Below are 22461 nucleotides of genomic sequence, written 5' to 3'. Positions count from 1 at the left end.
CACACACTTCTGTGATGGCTCATTGGCCAGTTCTACAGCCTGCGAGTATGCTAGCTGCAAGGGAAGCTGAGAAATGTAGCTGTTTAGCCAGATGCATTTCCCTGAATAGAGATGGGAATCTATGATTGAGATGAGAGACTGGGTAGCAGCTGACAGGTAGCAGCTGTGTCAGCCAGGTTGAATCCCATCAAAATACTTTTTTTGTCCCTAATCTGGTTTTCTTTTACCCACCATAGCTTTTGAGTTCACACCCATGCTACTAGGTGCAGGGTAAGGACATGCTATATGCTCTGTAGAATTAAATGTCCCCCGTGGACACATTAGCCCTTGTACATTGATGAATCCTCTGCCTTACAAATAACCTGCAAAAAAGTGTGATAAAATTCCATTCACAAGTGATTAGACTATATAGCCTCATATTCCCCTGCTGTGGATATCCACTGATAATAGAGTAATAATCCCATGAACCCCTGACCCCATTGCCCCAAAGCCATCAATTATGCTAAATATATGAACTTGACCATTAAAAATGAAATTGTTGATTTTTAAATGAAGACATCAATATTCCATATTCCCAAACTGTTTTTCCTCCCTCTCTTAATTTTTCTGGTACAATGCAAGTAGGTTTTATAATCCATACTGATCTGTACTGTTGGGTTAAATGACAATATTACAGGTTATAAAAAAGATTTTGTATTTTGAACCTTTGCACTGTGGGAGCTCCCAACGTCATTTTGGACGAGGATCAATTTCAATTATACTTTTACTGCTAACATAATGGCGATGGGTTGAGCCAGCACAGAAAGGAAAGCGGAGAGAGCTGAGGGCACTGGGGAGCTGCCCTGCCCTCCACTCTGATCCTGACCTGAGGCTTTCTCCCAGCTCTGTTTCTCCATCCACAGCCAAGGGTTCATGATGATACTTTCTGTAACCAGAGTCATTACTGACAGCTGAGGGTGCCAAATCCAGGCAGGCAGCCTTTTTAATAAACTGTCCACTGTGGGAATCCTGAGTAAATAGATAGTAAAGGAGAGCCAGGTTTGTCCTGCTTTAATTAGCAGCAGGGTATTGGGTGTGGCAATGTTTAGTTAAATAACTAAATGCAGAATCTCACTCTCAAATGGGATTAAATCAGTGACCTGTAGCCCACGTTGGTTATTCTGCTCTGCCTTTGACCTGGAGTTGTCCCATCTTGTTTTCTGCTCTGGAGGCGTACTCCCCAGGCCTGCTAATGGCTCACTTAGCCTTTTATCTCCCTGGGTCTAGCTGACAAGACCAAGGGTCCTGTGCACATGCTCCCCTGTGACTCAGTCTCTCTCCTTCTCACTCTGCTAGGGACAGAGGTTGTTCCTCTCCTAAAATAAGTTTCCTTGATCTTTAAATCATGACATACTTCGAAGAACATCCAAATCCCTTCCCCTGATCCTGTGGTCTCCACTGCCCTTCCCGAGCCTGGCTCAGCCCACTCAGGCCATTGGATTTCTCTGGGTTAAAGGGCTGCCAGCACAACTGGCTCTTTCCCCTGGGCTTTTGCACCTTTCCCTCCTATTCTGCAAGAATCCCTCCTTTCTTCTCAGAACAGCCAATCCTGACCCCTTTATTAGCCAAAGCACTACCCTCATGCACCCTCATTCTCCATCTGCTAGCTTGTCTCCTTTGTACCACCTAACTTCATTCTGCTATTTTGGGTATCTGTTTGCAAACCAAGGTCCTGGGCAGGGATCCTCACTTTTAGGACAACAGCATGAGACTTTAAATCACAAATATTTATTTTCCTGTCTTTTCTGCCTACAGAGCTGTGATAAGGGGGAGCAGCAGGGGTCTAGGTAATACTTTAACAACTAGCTAGCCATGCTCGCAGGAGGGCAGAACCGATGAGGTGCCTGCCAGCAGAGCTGAGGTCCACACATCTTAGAACAGGGAAGCTGTGCTAAGAGGGCCTCACCCCAAGAAGGCAGGGGCAGGGTTCTCTTAGGAAACAATTCCAGTTCTATGCTAGTCATGGGACAGATTTGAAGCTGCAAATTTCATGCCACAGAGAGAGCTAATGGTCATTTTATTCTGAATAACTTAGTTTTACTGAGCACCCAGTATGGGCATAAAAAAATCACATCAAATACTCATAACTATACTATGATTTGAGCAGCATAATTTCTTGGAGGAAACTCAGAGAAAACTCTCTTTGTAGGTAACCATGTATAACTTTTAACTCCCCTAAAACTTAACTACAGTTGTCCTTGACATCCATGGATTCAATTAACTGCAGATCGAAAAAGTATTTGTACAAACTTTGTTTGAACTTTGCTATGGTGAGTTGTTAGGTAAAGACAGTTAAATGTCAGGGTCAGCTTCCAGAAAGGAGCGCCATAATTTGGTGCATTTGCTCTGATGACACTTTTTCAGACAGTAATTAGATAGCAGGAAATTGTCACCAGTAGATGATAATAGTCCCACCCGCACAGCTGAGCTGTGCCCTACCCCTTGTCTGCTTTTAGCACCTCCAGAAAGTGTATGACATAGTTATTAGATAACAGAGTACAATTGACCCTTGAAGAACATGGGTTTGAACTGTGCAGGTCCACTTGGGTGGATTTTTGTCAATACTGGTAAATACAGTTGTCCTTTCATAGCCATGGGTTTCACATCCTCCAATTCAACCAACCTCATTTCAAAACAGTATTTTCACATCCACAACCACAGATTTCCTGCTGCAGATTCCCAACCATGGATCAAAAATACTGTTTTCAATCTGCAGTTAGTTGAATCCATGGATGCCAAGGACAACTGTAGTTAAGTTTTGGGGAGTAAAAAGTTACACATGGAATTTTGAGGGGCACCCCTTAACCCCAGTGTTGTTCAAGAGCCAACTGTATAAGCTCCTTGTGGCCAGTGATTTTGACTGTCTTTCCCATTGTGGTGTCCCAGCACCTCAGAGAGTGCCGGCTCCTAGAGGTGCTCCACATGGATTTGCTGAATGAATAAATGATGCATAAACACATTAATATAGAAGAATGGTATTTTGATGGAAGAAGTGAGTATCAAGGGTTTTCTTCCTGCTCACTCAACATGAGATTAATAATTGAGACACAGGTTTTAAATAACGACAACCAGAATATGGCTGGGTTTTGCTCACTAGAAATTATCGAATTTACTAAGAGGTCATTCCTACTAATCCATGTATGTTTTCTATTGGTATAGGAGTCCTATTAAATATCCACAACTATTTGCAAAGTTGTGGCTTAGTAAAGCTGAGACCTGGGGCCTGCCTTACCTATCGTGCCGGGGCCCTCAGCTGGGTCCCTCTGCTGAGCTCAGCATCTGTGCACACTGCATGAAGGGGAGGCTGGAAGTCAGGGCTCAGTGCACAAAGCATGTGTGCTACATTACACTCCATCTGCACCATCGCAAGAGACCCCATCCACCCAACCGTGGTCTGCAATCTTGATTCACATTTTTATTTTAAAATACTATTGGTAAACTTTTGCTATCTTAGTCCCAGTCTCTTAAGAAATGAACAAAGCAAAATCATGTATCTTCAAAGCTCTGGAGCCTTAAATGATGAAGATAAGCAATAATCTCTCTTGTTTCATTCTTTCTCTTAATCATCTGAACTAATTTGTATACTCATTTTTATTTGGATATGATGACTGTGAACATTTCAAGCATAACCATCTGCAACACTTTTTAATGGCATAATATTCTAGAGTTTTCATAGAGAGAGGGAAAAAACATCTTTGGTTTCTCCTATTGGTGGCAGTGAGAATGGCACCAGGTGATTCAGCAAACTTGGTACTTGAGTTCTGGCTAAGAAAGAATTCAGAGTCAAGACTCAAACTATCTCTGGATGTGGCGAGTGGTGGTGGTGGGGGGGGGGTGTGTGTGTAAGGACACATGTGTAATACCTTAATCAATAAAGAAAGAAAAAAAAGAGAGAGAGAAAAGAAAAAAATTTTTTGAAAAAAGACTCAAACTATAAGCTACAGAGGCAAAAGAAAGTTACTTGGAGCTTAGGAGAGAGGAAGGTAATGGTAATGCACCTAGCCCTAGCGGGGAAAGAAGAGGGGAAGGGGAAAGGCAGGGCGTGCTCTGGGGAGGGAGAGCTTTGGGTCCTTTGTCCTAAGGGCTTTTAAAGGATTTTAGGGAAGGTCCCAGAGGAAGATCTCAATAGAATATTCATCAGCTTTCCAGGTGTGTCCTTCAGGTTCCTGGTCTCCACTGATTGGTCGGAGCTGGGGGGGGGGGGCGGTGTCGGGAAAGGGGTGGTTATTATTCAATGCAGCTGGTCCTGGGTCAACCATGGCATCACTAGTCTGGTTTTGCTGTTATCTGGGCCTGGAGCTGAAACACAACTGAGGCCTAGATGGCTTTGATGTGGGTCAGAACCTCACTGTCCTGGGGGATTAATGCTTAAGGGCTATTCTCCAGCCCCTTTCTGTGTTCCCCCATCTAAGGGGGTCTAACCTGCATGATTAGCAACATTCCAGGGGAGGAAAGGTCAGGGGAGGGTCTGAACAGCTTGACCAGTGATATGAGAGGTCAGGGGTCTAAAGCCCATGACCAGTGATATGCTAGGGGAGGAAAGATTACCCTGGGGCGAGGTCCTTGCTAGGCACCCAGAGCTTTCTGTCCTGGTGACCTTCTGTACCTGGCCCAGCATCCTTGCTCTGCTCGTGTCTGTCTAACTGCCTACCACACTACTACAGCATTCATATTCTGTGCCCATTCTAATTTTTTCTCCTGTCTCTTTTCCCATTTTTTGGCAATATCAGGGTCATCTCTCTTTGGTAAATTTAAAGTTACCTTTTAATTTCCAATAGAAAAAAGCTACACTTAAAATAATCTCCATCCTCAAACTCATTTATTTTGAACACACCAAAATGTCAAAATTATATGCAACAACAAAAAAAGATTAGCCCAGAATACTTACTTTCTGTTTGTCTTCCTACATTCCTAATTTAATAGTGTTGGCAATCTTAATTTATGACCAACCCTCAGATTGGGCTGAGCATGGGCAATATAAATGACCAAGCCTAAAATTCAAGTTAAGTTTCTCATTTGGGAACTTACACTGTCTGGATTGATCGTCCACACTGGCCAAGTGGAGTAAATATGGTTCTGCCCAACCTTGCTAGAGGCAGGAAGAGTCTTTCAGGGTCCTCACCTGAGCCTCACACAGTTGTCTGTTTGTTTCTCTCTTAAGCCACTTACCTGTTCTTGTGTGAATTAAATCGTATGTATCAGAGCAGACAGGATGAGTTGGAAAAGGAGAACATAGTCAATCCTGCCTAGAGGAGCCGTTCTGTTCCCCCGGGGGGAGGTGGGGTTGGGAGAGAGTTTTGTTTTTTATTCATTTAACTTTTGAGGAAGAAACAACTGATACTGAAAGGCAATATTCTTTCAAAATGTTTGTGTTTCAAACATCTTCCTGATTATCTAGTTATATGAGATATCTCTATTTATCTGGAGTTACATGGAGCATATGGTGGCGCGTGCAGTGTTGGAAGAGAAGAGAAAGAGCTGCCCCGGGACTCAAAGCCTGCAGTGGATGGGGGGAGGGCAGGAATGTGCCAGCAGGTTTCAAAACTGAGTAGATGTATCAAGACCATCTCCCTTGAGGAACCCATTTTCATCAATGGTATTTTAATGCTAACATAGCTTTTTAGCATTCCAGTGCCCAAAGGCTCTGGCTGTTCTGACAGAAGCAAGACTGACCCCCACAAAAACAAATCAATGATTTTACAGATTCCAACTGCTGTCTCAGGACAGGAAGCCAAAAGCCAGGTGTGTGTGTGTCCAGGGAGACTGCAGAGGGGATTAACCTTCAGAGCGAGGCACCAGCATCTTCAGTGCTGGGAGAGGCCTCCAGATGGCGCAGGTGAGTCTGCAGTGAGGGAAAGCCCCTCTGCCTTTTCCGAAGTCGCCCACAGGACGGGAGCAGGCAAGAGTCCCAGGAAGCCCTTTGGAACAGACGGAAGGTGAGGCTGACAGCGAGAGGTGTCTCATCCTCGGCAGCGCTGTGGGCCACCAGCACCTGCTTCTGGGACCACCTGTGCACCCTGGTGGCCCCAAATAAGGCTGTGCCTGGCTTTCTTCACGGACCATCTTCTGCTTGGATTAGAAACTGACCCTACAACGGCGTCCAGGTAAGCCTTGGTCATTCCCTTTGGTTTTCTAAACTCGTAAGCTCTGAATGAGACTGAGGTGTCGTGGGCTGCAAAACAGCCTGAGTGCATTTTTGAAATGCGTGTCATATTTGGGTTGCGTTTGAACAAGCTTTCCCAATTACTATATGTCTGCGCTGCTAGTTCTAAGACCTACGATTGTTCCTTTGTTTTCAGGAAAACATCAGAAACCCTATTTTGCTATTTGGTTAGTGAGCTAATCTCTGTATGTGCTTACCAGGCTTTAAGATTTGGCCACTAGGACAACAGGTGTCTCCAGAGAACATGAAAGTGTGTTTCTCAGGTTTGACCTGAGCCTGGTCACGGGAAGGCAAGCAGCAGCTGGGACTTTGGCTGCACCCTGTGCCTACGGTCCCCTCCCCACTGCCAAGCTCTGGAAGTTCCCTAAGAGACATTTCAGCTGTGGTTTTGGCCTCTGTGGGGATGGGGGGATGGGGGGATTGTATTTCTGATGAAGGAAGGTTTCAGTTCCAGCCAAGAGGCTCCTCTCGATGCTCTGACAGATCATGGAGGAGTTTGGGCTCCTGAACAAGAGCACCTCCGATTTCCCAGCATCCTGCAGCAATTGCTCCCACACTGCAAAGGCTGGAGGTGTCAGGGCAAGGACAGGAGCGGAGAGGACAGCAGGTGAGGATTCAAAAGGGGCAATTAAAGCAATAAGGGGTGGGGCAGAAGCCCTGTCAGTCAGGGGAATTTGGCGGGACACATGGATTTGAGATGACAAGAATGAAGAACAGAGAGAGGAGGGAAGCAAACAAAGACCAGCCCCTCCTCTGCTCTGCAGCCACTGCAGTTGTGGCTCTGGATTGCACTTTTGAGACACCTCTAGCCAAGAGTGAAACTGCAGCTAATTCCAAATATTGGGGTGGTGAAAAACCATTATGGACTAAAGGAGAAAAGGAATCAAGGAAAATAAGTAAGATACAGAATATTTCTTGCCTGACTGGATGCTCTGAGATTTCTAAGCCATAGACACTTATAACCTCTAAAGTTACATTTTGACAAAATTCACCAAAAAGGCAGTTACTCATCAAAGCTAGGAAATTTGCATTTGTCCTTATAATGACCCACATGTGCCCTTTGTCCCTGGAGGAGAAGATTGGGGGCCCCAGTGACGATCAGCTGGGATCTCTGCTCTGTGCTCTCTCCACCCTCAAGTGAGCCAGGCTATGCTGTATTAACTTGTGACAGCACATTTGTAGGGTAATCGCAACAACACGTGTCTTTGGGAGAAAAAAATAAAATTTCCCTGGAATGTTTGACTTTCACTCTCTGCGCACTACTGGGTTTCTAAAAATAAACAGGGTTTTCATTTTGTTGACAACACATATTTCGAAGCTCTGAAGTGTCAGGGGCTCACCTTCCTTTCTAAAGGGTCTTTGTGTCCCTGGACAGGCAGCAAGAGAGACCTGTTATTTCCCCCATTTCACAGGACACAAAACCAAATTAACTCTTTTAACCAGGGAGCACCAAAGTTCCATAAGTCCCAAAGGAACACAGATGGAAGCTAGATCACCTAGCCTCCTTCCTCGGTTCAAGTTGTGGTTTCCAAAAAATAGACTCCATTCCCAAGGAAATGCCCAGAATCTCAGCTTCAAAGACTCAAGAAAAACTGAAATTCAAACCATAGCTGTAAACAGTGTGGAAGCCAGCCCTTTGACTGAACGCTTTGCCCTCAGGCAGCCTCCCTCCTGGGCTTGTTCATGGTCTGGTCTGCATGCCTCTTAGCAGTTTCCCTCCTGGCCATGTTTCCTCAGTTACCCCAGAGACACCTGCTTGCTCATTCCTTTGATGCTGTTTTAGGCTCTGCCTAGGTAATTCCACCCTAAGTAGTACCATTAATTAACTTACATTAAGCTCACTTAGCACATTACATCAATTAGGAGACAAAGGCCTCTAAAGTGCCCCCATCACTGGCAGCCTAGGTCCTGCCCTTGAATTCACATATTGTGAAGCAGGGGAAGATAAACCAATGTCCAGTCATTTAGTCATGTAGTCTCCCCTACACAGTGGAACCTCATTTCTCTAACTTAATTCCTTCCGGAAGGCTGTTCAAAAACCCGAATCATATTTTTCCCATCAAAAATAAAGTAAATTGAATTAACCTGTTCCAGACCCCAAATGATTCCGTTTTAACCTTTCTTACATACAGTACATGTCTATTGTACTGTTTAATCTACAAATAAACACTTTAAAAACAAAAAGGACATGAAGTATAAGTGAAAACTTAACAAAAAGGAAAGGAAATGTACAATAAGAAGTGAAAATTTAACAATAATATAAGCAGCAACAAAAGCAAAAAGAAAAAAAAAAACCACGAAAATATTCACAGCACAATATCCTGAGATTTTTAACAGTGGCAAATTGACTCATGTTTGCAAACTGACTCTCTCCTCTGTCACCTGAGAGATGTGTGACTGACCATATAGGTATCAGCATGAAAGGGTTGTCAGGTTGAGAAGAGAATTGTTCGAGATGGGAGATGTTTGAGAAATGAGGTTCCACTGTATTTCTATAGCTTTTGGCAAAGCATTTTCATGCATGTCTTCCTTATTTTCCAAATAAGGAGACTGAGGCTTAGAAAGGCTAAGTAACTTGCGCAAAGCCATGTAGCTAATCATGATGGTGATACCAATAATAGCTTACATGTACTCCATGTCTGGAATGCCTAGGCTTCATGCTGTGTGACTTGTAATTAGAAGGACTAGGACTAGAACCTTGTCTCCTGCCTCAGGCTGACACGTTTGCTTCTGTAAGAGCAACCAGAGAAGGTGCTATGACAACCACCAGTTAGAATAGGGCAGTGGTTCTCAACCTTCTGGCCCTTTAAATACAGTTCCTCATGTTGTGACCCAACCATAAAATTATTTTCATTGCTACTTCATAACTGTAATGTTGCTACTGTTATGAATCGTAATGTAAATATCTGATATGCAGGATGGTCTTAGGCGACCCCTGTGAAAGAGTCGTTAGACCGCCAAAGGGGTCGCGACCCACAGGTTGAGAACCGCTGGAATAGGGTATACAGATCTCATATTCCCAGGGTTGTGTCAACCCAGACACCACTCTATTTCCTGGCTTCTGGCCTCATCAGAGGCAAGGGCTAAAGAGGAAATGACCTCCATCTCGTTCTTGTGAGCCATTCCACTAAAGGTATAGCAATAGAAGAAATATTAGAGTGGAGAATATGAAATTGCTTTTTGTATATAGTGTAAACGTAGTTGAATCTAGGTAATTTCAGGTATTTCAATCTAATATAGTCTAGTAACTAAGAAAATTTTTCAAATAGCTTTTGGGGTTCAGGCATCCCAACAACTCCTTGGCCTCTGTTAGTACAAACAAATGACACCAGACTGTATTAATTTTTCATCATTGTCTGTCCCAAGGCAGTCACAAAGCATTTCCCAAGGGCTGTTAGCTTTGTCCAGTCAAAGTTAAGGGAAAAACTTTACCCTGGGTCTTGGCAGGAAGGTGGCCCATTCATTAGATACTCTATAAGGGACTCCTTACAATCCAAGGTATCCTCAGTCTCAGTGTCCTCTCGGGCACATAGTGGGCATTCAATGAAAATATGTCTAATGAATGAATGGGATTGTTTTTTAAAAGGTCACCAGTTGTTTTAATCACACAGTGGGAGAAGGGACTGCCTGGACACCACAGTGCCCTATGTCAACGAGCATATTCCAATTGGCAAAGCTACCTTCTCTAGGTGCAGAGACATGTGTTATTCCTTAAAGGCTGGGTATGTGGAACAGACACAGCTGGCGAAGCTGAGGTGCTCACCCTCTGCCCAGGTCCAGAAGTGCCAGAGGCCTGTGCACATAGTAACACACTTAACTAACCAGTAGGCCTTTGTTTCCCACTTCTGACAAACCAGATCCCTGTGGAAAATGGGTGGGTGGTAATGAGCCTTGCACAGGGAGATGTCCCTGCATCCATAGCTGCAGCGTGCCACCCAGCCAGCTCGTCAGCAGGAAGGTGCCTTGGCCTATGAGTCTCAATGGAATTGGTAAGCAGAGCAGGAGCAGCCATGGCCATGTTGTTGTTACTAGTAACAGTGAGGCCCAGGGTACATACAGCTAAGCTTAGCTATGGGGTTTCTAGATCCCTTAAGACTGATATATTATATGACACCATTAAATAGCTGGATAGAAGCAACTAAAAGGTGAGCCTAAATACTGAAATCTGAAAATAATAGAGAGATAATTCCACCAACAACGCTTTAATCCTAATATAAAGCACTTTCTTAGGACATGAAGAAAGACACAAATCTAGAGTGTGGATAAACAAGAAAAGGTCACGGCTTTGGCAGCTGTCAGACCATCATTACCAAATCCTTTCTCTCAAAATGTCCATGTTGTCATATTTCCAATTCCAATTCCATATTCCATAAACTTAATGCTGGGGGAGAGAAGAAGGTAGGATTCACGTTGATTTCAATATACATTCATCACTCAGTAGATCTTTCCTGAGCCTCTACTCCATGGCAGGCCCTGTCCTGTGTGCAGGGACACAGTGGTGCCGGGGTGGTAAGAGAAAGCACCGGCATCCCCGAGCTCACATTCTGGTGTGGAGATCTGAATAGGACTTCAGGAAAATTCTATGCCGTTAATGTACAAATAAGTAGGGAAGGCAAAGTGCTTGGGGTAGGAGTGAGAAGATATCTTAAGAACATGATATCCTAACAAAACCTAAATGAAGTGACAGAATGAGCCGAACAGGGGCCACGGGTAGAGATGAACCTGGGACGTCCCAGCGCTAGGAAGGCAGTGTGGCTACAGCACAGGGAAAGGTGGCAAGAACAGGAGAAGATGACAGAGGAGAACCAGGAGCCAGAGCATGGCGGGCTAGAGGCCTAGTAAGGGTAAGGGCTTCCATTAAAGGTAAAGGAGACAGATAAATCTATACATTAACTCATGGCAGAAGTTCAGCGCGATTGTTCATGCCTGCGTTGTTCTGCGACCATTAGTGCCGTAGCACACCAACTGCTATATTTTGAAACCCACCCTGCTGGCATCCACCATAAATCAGATCCCAGGCAGCTTCTTCCTGAGAGGGCTGGTTTGCCTGCTGTGTAGAGTGGGGCAGGCAGCAGAAATCCCTCTCAGTCCAATATCTGTTCTCTTTGCAGTTAACAAATGGCAATTTTTTTCTGAGAAAAATTTTAAAGATTCCAACTTGAAATACATGCTTACATTTTTAAGTCTCAAACTAGAAATAAAATGCTTAACATTTTTGTAGAGTCAAACATAGTCTCTTCCTCTTTGCAGTCCTACCTGATATTCCGCAGTCAGCCCAGAGCCCCCAGGCAGCTCCACTCGGTCCCCATTTCTCACTGGGAGAGAAGGGGAAGCACTGCCTGGTGTCTGGAGAAAGATGGAATTGGACAGACAGAGAAGCACCTCCTCTTTCCGGTGTGCCATTGGGGAACTAATTTAGAGATCAGTTTCACACCCAGTTTGGCATGCTGGAGCTGCTCTGCCTCGTCCAGCATGTGACCCCCATGAGCATGCTGGCAAGTTCAGTTTCCTTCCAAGTTATAAGATCATGGCGATCAGTCAGGTGGGAAGTCAGCCGAGAGGAAGAGACTCTGGGTCTGAGAAGCCCAGGGCGGTGCGAGTGTACAGACTGGGCATGAGGGAGGAGCGTGGCATCCTGCGGGCTCCTGACACTGCAAGAAGGCCCACCCCATGGTCAGATGGGATGCAAATGTCTATTGGTTTGGTTGATTTTGTTTACTTGGTAAATAGTTTTATGGTTTAATATTTTGATTGAGGCTCTGTGTTTTTGCATAACAAACATTAACTCTGGCCTAGAAAAAAAAACTTAAACCTTAAAAATATTGGAATGCAATGCACTTTCTTAAAGGCACCTCTGACGATTCTTCAAGGTTCATTTTCTTTAAGATTTAGTCCTTAATAATGTCTGGAAATGGCTGTTCCTAAAACTTGTTGTTCATAATAAAGAAATTCAATCAGAATGGACACTTTGGGAATGTGGCTCTTTAAATGCTCCAACCAGCATCTCTAAGAGGTGCAGCTGAGAGAGGCACAGCAGCCACTGGGTACAGGGGAGCACATGTAAATGGCATGTTAGACCTGCAGAGTGTGTGTTTTTGTATTCCTTTATGGGCCATAAAATTTCCCATCAGTATCATTGAAATTCAGCAAAACCTTTTTCAAATTTTAGCTCATTCTCTGAGGAGTTGGGAGAGAGAGGTCCATCCCTAAGATATGGGAACACACTGATCTCTCCTGATGGCCTCGGACAGAGACCAGCCTGTTCCTAGGACCACTGTGATCTGAGCAAATATCTTGGTTCCCTGAAGTCATTTAAGCAATTTTGCTCCTCATTTTATGGGCAGAGGAAACCAAGGCTGGGATGGATGCTCCAGTGCTCTGGGACACCTGGTTTTGAGTCAAGTCGAAAAGCAAGAGACCAGACTTTCTGCAAATTTGCTGCCAGTTGATTTCCAGCATGAGGTTTCCACATGAAAATCATTATCCAAACAGACCACACACAGCTCTCTGACTTGACTTCTGAGATTGGCTTGTGTGAGGGAAACGGTGCTTGAGGATATTACTGTGATGATTATCACAGTTGTTGCTTTTGAAGGCAAATATTTATTTTGTGGAGATTGCAAAACCAAGAACAGTAGGATGTTGAGCTCCTTGTGTGTACAGAATAAACAGAATTGAGACTCTGATAAATGTGGTGTGCCTTTCTCTCTCCGGAACCGGCCGTTCGCCTCCTGCAGCATCAGTCAGGGGCCTCAGGATGCCGGCCCTGGTCAGTCTGCTGAGCATCCTTCTGCCTGCCCACCTGGTGCGAGTCAGGAGAGCACAGGCTCCCTGAGTGTGGCCTGGAGAATGCTTCTGGAAGGCCCCTCTGGATGTTTTTTCTGTTATGCTGGAGAGGCCACTGCATTTTCTGTAGAATCATGTGCCCAAATCTTGCTCAAGGTTCCTGTTCTCATGCCCATAGTATCGAAAGGAATAGAACAAATAGCCACAGATTCACATATGAACAAAAAGACATATACATACAAGACAAAAATAACAGCACTTGCCACGTCACACTGCACCGCATGTAATACTGCACCGCACGTAATCAGTCTCTTCAGTGTATGTCCTCCACCTGTGCTCTCTGAGGGCGGGGAACAGGTCTAGTCTCTAGCACTTAGCACATGCCTGTCACGCAGCAGGTACTCAATAAATATTTATATAAACCAATCTTTATTAGACACTTATTACCTCTAAATGTTTTCATTTTGTTTAATCTGCCTAACAATCCTATAGCATAGAGATTATCATCACAGTTTCACAAATGTGTAGGTAAGGCTCAGAGAGGTGAGGTGATTTGCCCAGGAACTTTCTCCTGGTAAGTGGCAGGATTTCAACCCAGGATCCTGAACATCAACCTGCTGTCTTTCCATGAGCTCCTTCAGATCAGATCTGGGATGAGATGGGCTATTACAATTATATTGAATTTATGTCATAACTATTTCAGGGTGGAGCACAATTTCTACCTAGACAGATGTCTCAAACTCAGACATCTCTTAGCTCCCCTAATTCCTCAGCAGACACCCTTGCCGCCTGGGCCCCAGAGCCTGTGCAGGTGCTGTTTGCTGGCAGTAGGGCAGAAAACAGAGCCTTCTCTTTCTGTTCCCTCAAGGCCAGGAGCAGCTCCAGCAGCTGCTCTCACAGTGGCAGCGTCAGAGACCCAAGACCAACCAGGGCCACTTCAACCTCAGGGACCTTTCTTCTCCTCAGATGTTGGGCACAAAGTGTCCAGTGGGGGAGGATAAGAGTGGGCATGGGCACAGGAGGCAGCAAATTCCTGGGAAAGGATCCTGAGGCCGGGCCAGTGTGAAAGGGTGAGAGGAGCTCAGCCTCCAGCATCTGATGGATGTGGGTCCAATCCTGGCTCTCCACATGCTAGTGATGGCACTTTGGACAGTCGCTGTTGAGTAGTCTTTCGGTTTCCTGAGAAAAAGTAATAGTTCTCACCTTGTGGGATTATTGGGTAGATTTAAGCAAGATGAAGAGGACAGGGCGCACTGTAAGTCCTGCCAGTGCTCCGCATGCCCTCGTGGACTGAAGTTAATGTCAGCTAGGCCTCCGCTTATCAATCATGCATTTGGGGGGAAAAATGCATTTGCTTTTGTGGAGGTCAAGTCCATCTGATGTGTCCTTCTTTCCCTCAGACAACCTGCCTATTTGTCCAGGATCCAGAATACCACCAGGACCTTGTAGTTAAGGGGTGGCTACACCGAGGAGGACAGGGCAGTGTCTGTGAGCCCCCTGGAGCACAGTGTCTAGTTGCCACCCCCATAGTGACACCCTACCACACTCTGGCCACATTAGCCTTCATGCTGCTCCTCACGTGAACCGCCAGGTGCTGCGTCTTGCTGTTCCTTCTGCCCAAAATGCTCGCCCAGGATCTCTATGTTCATTCCCTTCAGGTCTCTGCTAACAAGTGGCCATATCACAAAATCACTTCCTGGCCCCATTTACATAAAACACCAGCTCCCACCCCAAACTTCTGTGTATAACATCGATCACTAGATGATTTGTTACGCACATACTATAACATAAATACCATCGTATGTATGTGAGCCTACACTTGGCGGGGTAACCAACAAATCTTTTTTTAAAAACATGGATTGCTGTGGAGCCCAGAGGCAGGCATGCCTGTGGAACTGGAGAGGGGGTTTCCTCCTGTGCCTGAGAGCCTCACAGGGAAGTTTCACTTCCCTCCTTCCCCCCATCACCCCAGCAGAGCTCTCAGAATGTGACTCTCAGGAGCCTTCCTGGGATTTTTCCATTGCGGATCTGCCTGGAACCAGCGAAGCAAATAGGAAAGATGAGGAAATGAGCTGAGGTTAAAGAACAACTAGGAGACATTGACATAGTTGGGTTTCAGGTTAAGAACACAGAAGTTACCAAGCAGTTCCTCCCCCAACCCACATGCCCAACCCAGGGAGTTGCACAGCAGCTGGTGTTATTAAGTGCAAGTGTCCACATTATCCACATATTCACAACAAGCTTTGAAGGTGAGTTATCTTGGCTCTGTCACGGGGATAGGGCTGCAGTCCCTGCCCCACCTGCCTCAAGCCCCCACATGCCCACAGGGTCCCTGCCTCCCCACTTGCTACAAGTCAGATCCCAGGCATGGTCAGGAGCTCATTAGGAAACAGTTCGTGTCAGAAAATCAAAATGAAGAAACTTTATTCAATGGACCAGTAATCCAGAGGAGAGCAGAGCAGAGGGAACCACAGCTTCTTTCTAAACACACCTAAATTGTTTTTACCTCTTGACTATTGTTGCCTAAGTTCTGCAGGAGTCATCCTCTGGGTCTTCCGTTTTGCCATCTATATCCTTCACAATTAATCTAACCCCGGGAGGGGAAGCAGGGGAGGCTTTCCTTCCAAAACTCTGTGTGATAACATTACTTAATTTGCAGGTATTGAACCAACCTTGCATCCCAGGAACAAATCCCACTTGACCATGTTTTATGGTCTATTTGATATATTGCTTAATTCGGTTTGCTAATATTTTGTTGAGGGTTTTTTTCATCTATGTTCATCAGTGATATTGGTCTATAATTTTTTTTTTTAATGTCTTTGTCTGGTTTTGGAATCAGAGTAATTCTGGCCTCAAAAAATAATCTTGGGAGACTTGCCACCTCTTGAGTATTTTTTGAATAGTTTGGGAAGGATAAGTGTTAATTCTTCTTTGACTATGTGGTAAAATTTACCTGTGAAGCATCCAGTCCAGGACTTTTGTTTGTTGGGAGGTTTGTTTGTTTTTATTACAGATTTGATTTTGTTAGAGGTAATTGGTCTGTTCAGATTTTCTATTTCTTCTTCATTCAGTCTTGGAAGTTTGTATGTTTCTAGGAATTTATCTATTTCTTCCAGATTGTCCAATTGTTGGCCTATAATTGTTCATAATATTTTCTTGTAATCCTTAGTATTTCTGTGGTATCAGTTGTTACTTCTCTTTCATTTCTGATTTTATTTATTTTGGTCCTTTCTCTTTGTTTCTTGATGAATCTAGTTAAAGGTTTATTAATCTTGTTTATGTTTGCAAAGGTTTAATTGATCTTTTGTACTGTATTGTTTTTTAGACTCTATTTTGTTTATTTCTTCTCTGATCTTTATTATTTCCTTACTTCTACTCACTTTGGGCTTTGTTGGTTGTTTTTTGAGAAATTCTTTAAGTGTAAGGTTAGCTTGTTGATTTGAGATTTGGTGTTAAGACTGTATTACTATGCATTTCCCTCTTAGGACTGCTTTCATTGTGTTCTATAGAATTTGGAACATTATGTTTTCATTTTTACTTACCTCAAGATATATTTTGATTTCTTCCTTGATATCATTGTTAGCTCATTCATTGTTTAGTAACATGTTATTTAGCCTCCATATGTTTGTGTGTTTTTCAGTATTTTTATTATAATTGATTTCTAGTTTCATACCACTGGTCAGAGAAGATGCTTGATATGATTTCAATCATTTTAAATTTGTTGACATTTGTTTTGTGACCTAGTATGTGGTCTATCCTAGAAAATATTCCATGTGTACTTAAAAATAATGTATATTCTGCTGGTTTAAATGCTCTAAAAATATCAATTAAATCCACCTGATCTAATGTGTCATATAAGGCCACTGATTTCGTGTTGATTTCCTGTCCAAAGATCTATCCATTGATGTCAATGATGTGTTAAATCCTCCTCATATGACTGTATTACTGTCTATCTCTCCCTTTGTATCCATCACTATTTACTTTATATATTTAGATGCTCTGTTGGGTGCATAAATGTTTACTAGGATTTTTTTTCCTCTTGTCAGATTGATCCTTTTATCACTAGTAATGTTCTTTTTTGTCTCTGTTATAGCTTTGTTTTAAAGTATCTTTTATCAGATATAAGTTTACTACCCCAGCTTTTTTCCCCTTTCCATTTGCATGAAATCTTTTTTCCATCCCGTTACTTTTAGTCTGTGTGTATCTTTCATCCTGAGGTGGGTCTGTTTTCTTATCCATTCAGTTATACTATGTTTTTTTATTGGAACACTTAATCTATTTATATTTAATTCATTTATATTTAAAGTGATTATTGATAGGTATTGCTATTTCATATTTATGTTCTTTTTTAACATTTCTTATAGTGCTGGTTTGGTGGTGATGAAATTTTGGGGTTGTGTGTGTGTGTGTGTGTGTGTGCGTGTGTGTCTGAGAATCTCTTTATTTCTCCTTTAATTCTAAATGACAGCCTTGCTGGGTAGAGTAATAATCTTGGTTGCAGGTCCTTGTTTTTCATCACTTTGAATATTTCATGCCCATCCCTTTTGTCCTGAAAAGTTTCTGTTGAGAAATCAGCTGAAAGTCTTATTAGAGCTCCCTTGCTTTTCTCTTGCTGCTTTTAGGATTGTCTCTTTTTCTTTAACCTGTGGCATTTTAATTATGAAGTGACTTTGTGTAGGCCTCTTTAGGTTTATCTTGTTTGTGACTCTCTGTGCTTCCTTGTCTTGTATTTCTATTTCCTTCACGAAGTTAGGAAAGTTTTCAGTTATTATTTTTTCAAATATGTTTTCAAACCCTTGCTCTCTCTTTTCCTTCTGGTACCCCTATGATCTGAATGTTATGTTTGGTGCTATCTCAAAGGTCCCTAAAACTATCCTCATATTTTAAAATTATTTTTTTCCTGCTATTCTGAATGATATTTTTTGCTACCTTGTCTTCCAAATCACTGAGTTGATCCTCTGTTTCATTTAATTTGCTGTTGATTCTTTCTAGTGTATTTTCCATTTCAGTTATTGTATTCTTCATTTCCAACTGGTTCTTTTTTATAGTTTCTCTGTCCTTTTTATGCTTACTAAATATCTTTTTGTTTGTTTGTTAATCCTCACCCAAGGATATTTTTCCATTGATTTCTGAGAGAGTAAAAAGGAAGGGGAGAGACACAGAGAGAGAAACATCGATGTGAGAGAGACACATCAATTGGTTGCCTCCCACATGCCAACCAGGGCCGGAGATTGAGCCTGCAACCAAGGTGTGTGCCCTTTACTGGAATTGAACCTGGGACCCTTCATTCCATGGGCCAACACTCTATCCACTGAGCCAAACTGGGTAGGGTTATATCTTTTTTTTTTAATCCTCACCCAAGAATATGTTTTCATTGATTTTTTAGAAAGAAAGAGAGAAACATCAATGTGAGAAACACTGATTGGTTGCCTCATGTATGTGCCCCAACTGGAGATCAAACCCAAAATCTAGGTATGTGCCCTAACTGGGAATTAAACCTGCAATCTTCTGGTGTATGGGACAATGCCCCAACTAACTGAGCCACCCACCCAAGGCTGCTTACTATCTCTTTGTTGAAGTTCTTACTAACTTCCTTGAGCATTCCTATAACCAGTGTTTTGAACTCTAGCTGGTTACCTCCATTTTGTTTAGTTGTTTTTTCTGGAGATTTCTCCTGTTCTTTCATTTGGGACATGTTTTCTTTTGTCTCATCATTTTGGCTGCATCTCTGTGTTTGTTTCTAGGTAATAGGTAGACCTGTTACATCTCTCAGTCTTGGCAGGATGGCTTTATGTAGTAGGTGTCCTGTGGGGCCCAGTGGCACAGTTTCCCTAATCATCTGAACTGTGTGCTCCAGGACTGTCCCTTGTGTGGGTTATGTGTGCCCTTCTGTTGTAGTTGAGCCTTGATTGCTGTTGGCATGTCAGTGGGTAGGATTGACCTTCATGCTGACTAACTGTGAGGATTGGCCGTAACCACAGTGTATGAGCTCCTGTGTGGGGGCTGAACCCATGGAGTAGGGAGGCAGGGGCATCGGCTCACTCCCAGGGGCCCAAGACGCCCTTGGGCACTAGAAAGTGGCTGTGCCAAGTGCAGGCCTGTGTGTTTCCCCTCAAGATTGAGCTGCTGCAGGGACAGGGCTGATGGCTGCTGTTCTGTCAGCACCACCCTCCCACCCCTGCCAGCCCTTGAGGAACTATCCAGCCTCTACTGGCCTGTTTTCACAAAAGGTAGAAAAGCAGCCTTATAAACACCCAGCAAAGCACTCTCATAGGAAATACTTTGGACTTGCAACACAGGTTTATTGTGTTCTGGGCATGCCCAGCCCAGAAAGCTCTAACAGTGGTTCTCAACCTTCCTAATGCCGCGACCCTTTAATACAGTTCCTCATGTTGTGGTGACCCCCAACCATAAAATTATTTTCGTGGCTACTTCATAACTGTCATTTTGCTACTGTTATGAACCGTAATGTAAATATCTGATATACAGGATGTATTTTCATTGTCCGTGACCCACAGGTTAAGAACCGCTGCAAGAAGAAAATTCAAGCAGGCAAAGGGGAGAATCTAGCTAGCCAGGGTGGAGCAGGCAGAGGAAGAGGCACAGGCAGAGCATCCCCTGTGGGAGCCAGCCTGAGGCCACTTTTGCTCACCTCCTTTCTGGGTCTCAGCATCTGCTTTCTTGGCCACTGGCCATTAACAAATCAAATGGGTGTTGTTTGTCTTTCAAATTAGCCAGATAAGTTCTCACTCCAGTTTAATCACCACCACAGCAACAAGGGGGGGCGGGACCCCATCAATCTCGTTCAGACACTGGGCACTGGGCTTGCCAAAGCTTGGCATTCCTACCAGACATCCTGTTGTTAATCAAGGTTACAGTCTCTCTTCTGCGAGGCTGCCTCAGCCTGACCCGGCCCTGCCCCAGCACTCCCATAGCCTGGCAAGGTTGGAAAGGGCAGTGGCTGGAATGTGGGCTTGGAGTCCAGCCAGAAGGGCTGGGTGGGCGCCTGAGGGGCTGCGAGAAAGGAATGAGGACCACAGCATGACTGCATGTGCTTGGGCTGGGGGACCACCCCACCCCAGTGCCCTGCTTCCTCCCTCTGTGTTTAATTTCATCGTCATTGTCTGCTTTAAATCCTCAGCTTCTCAAGAACTGGGGTCAGTGTGTCTATTTAAGTTCTATGGAGCAGAACACAGATGTCTCACTGGGGTGTGGCTGAAATAGCATAGGACTCAAAGGACCCCAAAACGTAGCCGCTTAAAACAGACCTGTACTGTCTCAGACAGTGTTTGCTGGTTAGGATCAGGGAGTGGCTCAACTGGGTGGTTCTGGCTCAGTCTCAGGAAGTTATATTCATCGAGTCTGCACCTTCTGTAGGCTTGACTGGGGCTGGAAGAAGCTCACTCTCCTGGCTGCTAATCGGAGGCAGTTCCTCGCCAGGGGAGCCCCTCCAGAGATTGCAGTGGGGTCCCCAACTGGGCAGCTGAGTGATGTGAGAGAGCAGGAAGCTCCAGGGTCCTTTCTGATCAGTCTCTGTTGCTGCCCACAGTCACTTCTGCTCTTTTCTATTTGTTAAGAAAACCAGCCCATATTCACAGGGAGGGAACTAGGCTCAACCTTTTAAAGGTCAAGTCAAAGAATTTGTATAACATTTTAAATTTGTGTCACATTGCCAAATAATTTGTTTCATATTTCAAACCACCACACTTGATTTAACTTCCATGCAACCTTGGGCAAATCACTTCAAATCTCTAGTCCCCAGTTTCTCCTTCTGTAAAATGAGGATTGACCAGACGTCCAGGAGCCTCCCGTCAGCCCTTACGCGCTATCACTCATCCATGCTCTGCATTTATGTACTAAACATGTACTCTAGCTCTCTTCTGGATTCCTGGTTTTACACTGGCAAGCCTAGAGAGCTTCTTAAAAATACTGGTGCCTGAAACCCACCCAAGAAACCCAGTTTTAATTGATCTGGGGCAGATCCCAGGAATTTTATAGTATTTAAAAACTCCCCCAATTATAATCTTGAACTTTGATGAGCACATAAATCACCTGAAGATCTGGTTAAACTGCAGATTTGATGCTGTGGGATGAGTGGGGCCCCAGATCTCACACTTCTAAGGAACTCCCATGTGATGCAGTGTGTTCCAGGGACTACACTGGGACTAGCAAGTTTTAGTTGCTGGGGGAAAGGTGCAGAGATACGCAGATAATTCCTATCCTCAAAGAGCAAAGAATCTGGTGGGAGGAGAAAGAGCAACCCAAGACCTAAGTGCCCGACATGTGGCCCAGACCAGAAGTTCCAGGAGCTGAGCTGAGGTGGTGAAGGGTATCCGCATTACCTGCTAAATCCCACCTGCACTGTGGTTTCCCCACCACAATAGAAAGTGTTATTCCCCTCTATTCCATCATCAACACGGTAGGATAGAGCAGGAAGTTCAGGGCCTTCCATGATCTTCAGAAGTCTTTCACTAAATCATTTTACTGAACAGTAGTTATTATCACGGGAAAAGAAAAGTATTAGCAAATCTATGGTTTGTATTTGTTCAAGTCTTACAATATACTAGAGGCCTGGTGCACAAATTCATGCACGAGTGGGGTCCCATCAGTGTTGCTGAGGGGATTGAGTCAAAACCGGCAGTCCAACACCGCCTGCCGCTCCTGCCTGCTGCTCCCGCTCATCCCAGCCCCGCTGCTCATCCCGGCCCTGCTGCTGCACCTGCCACGGGCTCGTGCCCAGTCAGTCAGTCAGTCCTGATCGGGAGAGGCTCGCACCCCCGCAGAAGGCTCACTGTCCTGGCTGCTAATCGGAGGAATTTTCTATGAAAATTGAAGCTTTTGTGTGTTTTTTTGCAGCCCACATACACTTAAACCTTGTTTATTTGGCCCGTGTTAGCCTTTGAGTTTGACATGCTTGCCTTAGAACCAATCCTGTCTCCTGGTCTCATTGCTCTGGGTGAGCTTCCCACACTCCCAGCCCACCTGGCTCCTGGGAGCCTGTCCAGGTGTCTCCACACACTGCCCTGCCCTTTGCTCAGGATACGCAAAGTGATGTCAGGACCCTCCTCACTTTATAGCTCAGCCACTGAAACAGACTCCGAGTTGAACTCCTGGCTTCCAGGCTCTCTTTACTCTAACTTTATACACCATTGACAGATTAATGTTCCTGAAATATCACCTTCGTCCTGTCCTGGCTTCTCACATCCTACACAAGTGCTTCTCAGGTTCTAGGGTGCAACACCTAGAGTCCTGTGCCAATGCCCATCCTGACTCAGTGGGTATGGGGTGGGGCCTGAGATCCGGGATGGAGCTAGGACAGTGATGGCGAACCTATGACACGCGTGTCAGAGGTGACACACGAACTCATTTTTTTGGTTGATTTTTCTTTGTTAAATGGCATTTAAATATATAAAATAAATATAAAAAATATAAGTCTTTGTTTTACTATGGTTGCAAATATCAAAAAATTTCTA

At 44.3% G+C, this 22461-nt stretch overlaps 1 protein-coding gene across 1 annotated transcript in view; it reads left to right on the top strand.

The window, feature by feature from the left end:
• The first annotated feature begins 5928 nt into the window (after positions 1–5928).
• The window catches only part of EDAR (ectodysplasin A receptor), an 88089-nt gene continuing 71556 nt past the window's right edge, over positions 5929–22461 (top strand). Inside the window, exon 1 of the mRNA XM_014532094.1 lies at positions 5929–6143. The gene's annotated coding sequence lies outside the window, so the exon portion shown is untranslated. The remainder of the gene's footprint in view (positions 6144–22461) is intronic.

This window comes from Myotis brandtii, unplaced genomic scaffold (assembly GCF_000412655.1).
Source record: "Myotis brandtii unplaced genomic scaffold, ASM41265v1 scaffold842, whole genome shotgun sequence".
NCBI lineage: Eukaryota > Metazoa > Chordata > Mammalia > Chiroptera > Vespertilionidae > Myotis > Myotis brandtii.
Note: the sequence above shows the minus strand (reverse complement) of the source record. Positions and strands in the feature narration are given on the sequence as shown.